The sequence below is a fragment of the Tenrec ecaudatus genome, chromosome 2 (assembly GCF_050624435.1).
Source record: "Tenrec ecaudatus isolate mTenEca1 chromosome 2, mTenEca1.hap1, whole genome shotgun sequence".
Classification (NCBI taxonomy): domain Eukaryota; kingdom Metazoa; phylum Chordata; class Mammalia; order Afrosoricida; family Tenrecidae; genus Tenrec; species Tenrec ecaudatus.
The window spans coordinates 43,818,074-43,825,626 of record NC_134531.1 but is presented as its reverse complement, the minus strand read 5'-3'; the positions used below and the strand labels follow the sequence as shown (position 1 = coordinate 43,825,626).

Below are 7,553 nucleotides of genomic sequence, written 5' to 3'. Positions count from 1 at the left end.
TCCTCCCTGGAGGATGGACAGCAGAGAACTGGGTGAGGAAGACATCAGATGGTATAAGATACGATAAAATAATAATTACTTATAAATTATCAAGGGTTTGGGGGAGGGGTAAGAGGGAGGAAGGGGAAAGTGAGGAGCTGATGCCAGGGGCTCAGGTGGAGAGTGGGTGTTTTGAGAATGAGATGGCAACATATATGCAAATGTGCTGGACACAAATGATGTATGTACAGATTGTAAAAAGAGTTTTATTAGCCCCTCATAAAATGATTTTTTAAAAAGAATATTGAGATGGGGTGTTTCTCCCTTACCTAGAATGAGAATAATATTTTTGATAGGTATTTTTCATTTTTAAGTGTATATTGTGAATAATTCATATACAATTTGTTTCATCTCAATGATTGCAATTTATACAATATCCTGAATCTGTATTTCCTGTGTTTATCCATTTTCTTTCCTAATATCTCTGAACCTTTTCCTTTTCCCAAGTTAGTGCATTTGGAAAATATGTCTACTCTGTAATGTACTCTTCCTTCCATTCCTATCTCTGTTAACATCAACCTGGATTTTAGAATATATTTATTTGTGTAAACAAATAGTAGTCTACAAGTAGCTTACATAGTCTGTAGCCTTCAGTGGAGACTACAACTCAATGTAAAAAAGAGGAAAATCCTCACAAGTGAACAATGGAAAACTAATTGAAGTTGTCCAGTGTTTCTTATTGTTTGGATCCATAATCAATGCTCATGGAAGTAGCAGTCAATAGATAAAAGAAACATGTTGCTTTGGGTAAATCTGTTGCGTGAGACTTCTTAGAATATGGAAAAGCAAGGACGTTACTTTGAGGATTAAGGTGAGCCTGATCCAAGACATGGAATTATCAGTTGCCTCCTATACAAGTGAGAGTTGGCCATGGAAAAAGGAAGGCTGAAGAAGAACCAATGCATTTGAATTGCGGTGCTGGTAAAGAATATTGAAAGTACCATGGACTGCTAAAAGGACAAACACATTTATCTTGGAAGAAGTAAGGCCAGAGTGCTCCTTAGAGGCAAGCATGGAGAGATTTTGTCTTACACATGTTGAACATGTTGTAAGGATAGATCAGTCCCTGGAGTAAAAAACATCCTGCGTGGTACAGTAGAGGGACAGGGGAAAAGAGGAAGGTCCTCAAAGAGATGGATTGGCACAGTGGCTGTAATGATGGGCTTAGCATAGAAACAATTGTGAGGTTGGCACAGGAGCATGCAGTGTTTCATTCTGGTGTATAAAGGGCCGCTGTGGGTTGGAAGTCACTCAGTGGCATCTGACAACAATAACTATCTTAAACATATAAATCATCTGCTACCTTCAGTTTAGTTAATGAGTACTTCTTATTGCTCTTCTTAGGACAATGATAAGATAAACAGAATCCCTGCTTTCAATATGTGGGAGTCAGTGAGGTAACTAATTACTTAGAGACAATTTCAGTAGAGTTTGTTTTTAATAAGGGATTATTGCATAGAGCAGGGTCTTAGGGAAAATCTCCAAGGGATAGCTCTCAAGATTGGATTCTTAAAGGTGAATATGAGTTGCCAGTATGATATTCCACAGAGGGGTCATATACCATTTTGTGGTCAGACTTTTGGAAATGCCAATAGGCTGCACAATGCACCAGAAGTGGGGATAGCTGGCCAGGTGAGTACAGGAACTCATAGTGCAGGATAATGAGCTGAGTGTTAAGTTACAGTTAGGTTGCCTGAAGCCTAAGATTTATAGCACAAAATGGGTTATCTTAAAGTAAATAGATTGATAGATGATAGATAGATAGATAGATAGATAGATAGATAGATAGATAGATAGATAGATAGATAGGCAAGCAAACAACACCACCCCATAGTCAAAGTATCCCCTTTCCAGAGAGCCACTTCGACAATGTTAAAGTCCATGAAAACTCCTAAAGTCAGCAAGTCTGTTTCACAAAAACCCAGCAGGTCCCAAATTTACTTGGCATCTAGTCATGTGGGGTTTTTAAAATTTTCTTTTCACAGGATAACTATTAGCACCCTAAGTGTTTCACAAAATACTTTGGGCACTATTGGAAGTAAGCAAGGGGATACTGACTGGGATCCTCACTTTATATAGATACTAACAAACTTGGACTTTTGGATGACCCATAGGGAACCATCAACACGTTTTCAGCAGGTAAGTGACTTGATTGGACCTGTGATGAGGTGAAGAAAGACAATTGCTCTGTGAGCACGAATATGTGGAGAAAGAAGTCAGAGGCTGGAACACCAGTGAGGGAATTCACTGTTGGAACAGTTAAAAATATAAAATTATAAACATATGTGTTGGAAAGGTCTGTAGATTTAATAAATTCTCTGATAATATTCTAGAGAGATTTCTTTTAAAATTCATAACAGATGCCAGAAAAAAGTACTATCTACTTTATCATCAATTAACATATAGTTGGGGTCTCCAGGGGGCACTATGTTTGCATATAGCAACCAAAAATAAATTGCAAAAGACTTAATTTGCTGTCAGATTTTTAAAAAATATATAATCAAGATAATTAACTTCAAGTGAATTTAATTACTCTAGTTAGTTACTACTATTTGTTAAGCAGCCACTTTACTAGGTTCTTTTAAAAATAAAGTTATTAATAAGTGGTCTTCACTACAATTTATAATTGGCAGTGGTATTTGAAGAAAACATTTTTCCCTGAGGCTCATCAGAGTTGAGCGCATGCAGAGGAGAGAAATCATCATAGGAAGCCATTTAACAATTCCTTTCTAACAAGGAAACTGGGCATGAAAACATTGTGTCACTGGATGTAGAAGTTTGAATTACATCCCTTACAAAGTTTTTTTCAACATTTCAATTCCTGATTAGGTGATATTTGAAATAATTGAAAATTTTGTCCACGATAATTTTTAGCAGCTCAAATTTGGGTTAAGATATAATTTATGGATCAATTTATTCAGTTAAAAATACATAGTGAAAACTAAATATATATATATGTATATATATATATATGCAGGCATACTTTCTTTTAGTGATGCTATCTCAAATATTCACATTTTCCAAAGTCCTATGCCAGTCCATTATTACTGGTATCTATGCCATGCTCCCTCAGTGTCCCCCCTCGCCTCAGGGTTCTGCCATTTGCTGTAATGTACCACAACATTCAGGCACCATTAAGGAACAGCTCACGTGGTTGTGGAGGCTAGCAAGCCCCAACAGCGGTAGTTAACACATCAATCTCCTCAGGCACACACTATCAGATTGTTGGTTCATACAGCTACACACGCTGTTAACTCAAGTCAGGCAGTAGGCCACTAGCTCAAGTCCCCAGATCCAGAGGTCAGGATGAGGCAAGTTGAAGGCAGGATCCAGAGCAAGCAAGCAAGCTTCACCGAAGTTGCTCAACACAGCTACAGAGCCACAGAACAGCAGAAACAGAAGATATTGCTTGGTTAGTCAAGTACAGGAACACATTTGGATTCAAATCACCCAGGTCCTGGGCCAGGGGTTTTTTATTAGGGCAACTGGTGTCTCACTGGGCACCCTGTTGGCACTGGCAGGTAAATACTAGACTGGTAGCCCCAAAGTTAGTGCCCCAAAGTCACCAGTTGCTCCACGGGAGAAAGATGAGGCTGTGTGTTCCTATGAAGACTAACAGCCTTAATACCCCCAAGATAGCGTGTATACAAATCAGATTGGCTCAAAGGCAGTGGATTTAGTGCTACCTGATTCATCACGCGTTGACTCAGCACCAGTCTTCTATATATGTGCACTCAGGTAGGAGGGTCACAAAGACCGTGTCCTGCCCATGTCCAGGAATTTGATGGAAGTGTGGCATTTGCCTTCTGACTTCGAACTATGAGGTACAGGACACACTCATCACTTCTGTGAATGTGTTGTGGGCCAGATCAGCCTCAGCTGCGCCTCCTGTCCCAGTCCCCTGCTTTTCTTAACTAACAGGAATCCGGAAGTTAGCCTATGAAGGTACCCTGTAGGCTTGTGACTATTGGGGAGATAGTCGCACATTATTCTGAAGGGTTCCTGTGACTGCTATATTAGTAAGAGCCTGATTGACAAACAGAGAAGCAGGTGAACAAGTCCGAAAGCATATTTCTTTCTTTCTTTTTTTTTTTATAAATGAACAACCATTTCACATAGGAGGAGGACATTAAAAATAATCCTCCCTCTTCAGATCATGGCAATGTTAATCTATCCCACAAACATAACCACTTTAATCTATCAAGATCTGAAGCAGTAGTCAAATAGGAACCAAAAGGAATTTTCAATAATGCAATTGAAAATTGATGGACGCTTAAATGAAGAAGGAATAGTAAAAAAATAATCTAGTTTAGGACACATTGTCAAATGCATTGCTGTTAGCTGTCACCACGTCATCTCCAAGTCACGGCAACCTTAGGTATGTATCCCAAACCAAACTCACTGCTATCCAGTTGATCTGGACTCACGGTGACCCTGTAGGGCAGTGCAGAACTGTCCCTCGGGTTTCCAAGCCTGTGACTGTGTACAGGAGTAGAAAGCCCAGTCCTTTTCCCACAGAGCGGCTGGTGATTTCAAGCTGCTGACCTGATGGATCACTACTCAATGCAAAACCGCTAGGTAACCAGCGCCCCCAACCTTATGTATGAGAGAGCAACATGATGCCATCTTCATAATCATTGTTGTGTTTCAGTCCCTTGTTGTGACTACGGTGTCATTCCGCTTTATTGAGGGTCTCTCTGGCTTTCACAGAGCCTCGCATTCCCAAACATGGCTTCTTCCCCACCCCCGCCCACTAGCACTCAGCCTTTCCTTCCAATGTAAACAAGGCAAGAGGCTTCATCATCCTCATTTCTAAGGAGCAGTTCACTTGGGTTACTTCCTGTTCAATTTCCTTGTGATCCATATTCTTATCAAACACCAACTTTAAATGCATCGATTTGTTTATCTTTTCATCGTTCAGCTTTTACATGCAAATCAAAGGAAAATATTTGAGGTTTAAAACTTTAAAGAACTTTTCCCCCCAGCAGATTTGCCCAACAAAATGTGCCATTTGATCTCTTGACTGCTGAGTCTATGAACAAAAATTGGAGACCCAAGTAGAAATGAATCCTTGACAGCTCCGAGCTGCTGACCAGATTTGTAGGTAGAAGAGCCAAGGATGACTTAGTCTTATATTGAGTCATCAGGAGAATAGAAATGTCATTTTAAAAAGGCAAAAAGCAGGGTTGGAGAAGATGGCTAGGTAGTTTTGTTTGTTTTAAAGATTTTATTGTGGTTTAGGTAAAAGCTTTCAGAATGAAAGAGAGAAATAAGAATTTTTTAATTGAAAAAAGAAAGAAAAAACTGCTTACAAATCAGATTAGTTTCTCATTCAGCAGTCTGTACACAATGTTTCATAATCCTGGTTGCAATTTCTACAATGTAACAGCCTTCTAGCCATTTCCACTTTGGGTTCCCATTTTCATTTGTTCAGTTTCTTGCCTTATTTTACTTTGGGGTAATGCCTTCTTTGGGTCTGATGTGGTTGATTATTCTGAGTACTAGTCCCTCCCGGGTGTTGCTGTTCACTTTGTAAGCCTGTCTTCAACAGAATTGAAACGTGACCCCTGGAGTGGCTTCAGTGCTTCTTGCCGAGAATCAGAAACCCATGTTCTCAGGGGTTCCACCAGCCTCCCTCAGACCAGTAAGTCAGCTATTTATTTTTATGAATTTTAATTTTGTTCTCTCCACCACCACCCCCCCACCCTATTCTATCCAGTGCCTGCTGTTGTCATCTCATTCAGAACAGATGGGGGTGGCAACTAGACACCATCCGTTTCTTCTTGTCTTAACATAGCACAGGTTGAAGTTCATACGCTGGGGTAGTCCTTTGAACTGATTTTTTTTTTTAATTTTCTATTTTGTCACTCTTCTTTGCTCAAGACAGAAAAAGATCAATAGTTGTAACATAGAGGGCCACTCATAAACGTTTAAGATCTCAGTGGATACCCACCAATATAGGATATACACCACTCTCTTTATGGACTCTGTTATGCCGATTGATGTAGATATCCCCCAAATACTCTGGTCTGTAGCTCCCAAGCCCAGTATCTCCATCTTGGGAGGTGTTCAGTTATGGATACGCGTTTCTTTGTGATGGAGCCCCCTCTGTAACCCATTTTTATAGGGATATATTTGCAGCATGTGCAAATATAATTGAAGCAATATACATTGCCAATCTTATATATTCGTGGGAAGATACTCCAAATATGTACTTTCTTCTCTTATTGGGTTATACAACTATCTGTGTATCCACACATATGTTTTTTTATTAATGTTGTTGGAGGATGGTACATGTAATAATATTTACTGTTGGGGCCTCTTTCTCCTTCTCTCTTTGGATGCTGTGTATTGCCTTGCCCTTCACCACACGTCGCAGATTTCTACTATCTTAACAGTGGATTTTCCTCCAACCGACCTCATTCCCAATAACCATGAAAGAATGTTTCTTTTAAGTGTAAGCCTTTCTGTGACTCTTTAAATAATGGTCTCATCAATATTTATTCTTTTTTGCTTGCTTCCCTTATTTATGTTAGTATAATCTCCACCAGGTTCTTTCATGTTATGAGGTGTTTTGCATAATCGTACTTAGTATCTAATATTGCATAGCATTGCATGGTGTGTATGTATCACAGTTTGTTTATTCATTCTTCCATTGATGGGCACTTAGATATTTTCCATATTTTTGCTATTGTGAATAAGGCTGCAGTAAATGTGAGTACACATTTGTGTCATGGTTCTTGTATTTGTAGAATGTAGGTGTAGGAATATTTGCTGGATCATATGGCACTACTATTTCCAGATTTTTCAGAAAATGCTATATCAATTTCACAGTGACTGTATCATTTTACATTTCCAACAGCAGAATGTGAGAGTTCCAATCTCTCTACAACCTCACTGAAATTTGGGTTTTTGGGTTTTGTTTTGATTACCATTATTGCTGGTGTGAGAGGGTAAATCCTTGTAGTTTTATTTTGTATCTCAATAATGACTAATGAGGACCTCTGGTGGTATAATGGTTATGTTTTGGATTATGATTGGCATGGTTGGCAGTTCAAAACCAGCAGCAGCTCAGAGACGGGATTTCTACTTCCATAAACCACTATGCTCTCAGAAACCAATAGGGGGATCACAATGAGTCAGCATTGACACTACGGCAGTGAGTTAATGACTCCTGAGGAGCTCTGTTGCCAGTGCCTAGTGAATTACGTCTTGGGCAGCTAACCACAAAGTGGACAGTACAAATCAGATAGCTGCTCATCAGGAGAATGATAAAGCTATCTGTTCCCTTAAAGAGTTAGAGGCTCAGAACCCCAAAAAGGGCATTCTACTCTGATGCTATGAATTGGAATGGACTTCATGCCAATGAGTTTAATGGCAAATGATGTCAAGTATGTCTTCATATGCTTGTTGGCCACCTGAATGTCTTCTTGGTGAAGCATCTGTCCATGTCTTTTGCCTATATTTAGATAGCATTGTTGGTCTTTTTTTGGTTTTTGAAGTATTCTCTATAT

The 7,553-nt window shown here is 39.3% G+C and overlaps 1 non-coding gene across 1 annotated transcript; it reads right to left on the bottom strand.

Annotated features, from left to right (window-relative positions):
• Positions 1 to 4,131: 4,131 nt before the first annotated feature.
• LOC142441603 (small nucleolar RNA SNORA29) lies at positions 4,132 to 4,270 on the bottom strand. Its single transcript, XR_012782969.1, has one exon. It is a non-coding gene; the product is annotated as a small nucleolar RNA SNORA29 (small nucleolar RNA).
• Between the last annotated feature and the right edge of the window lie 3,283 nt (positions 4,271 to 7,553).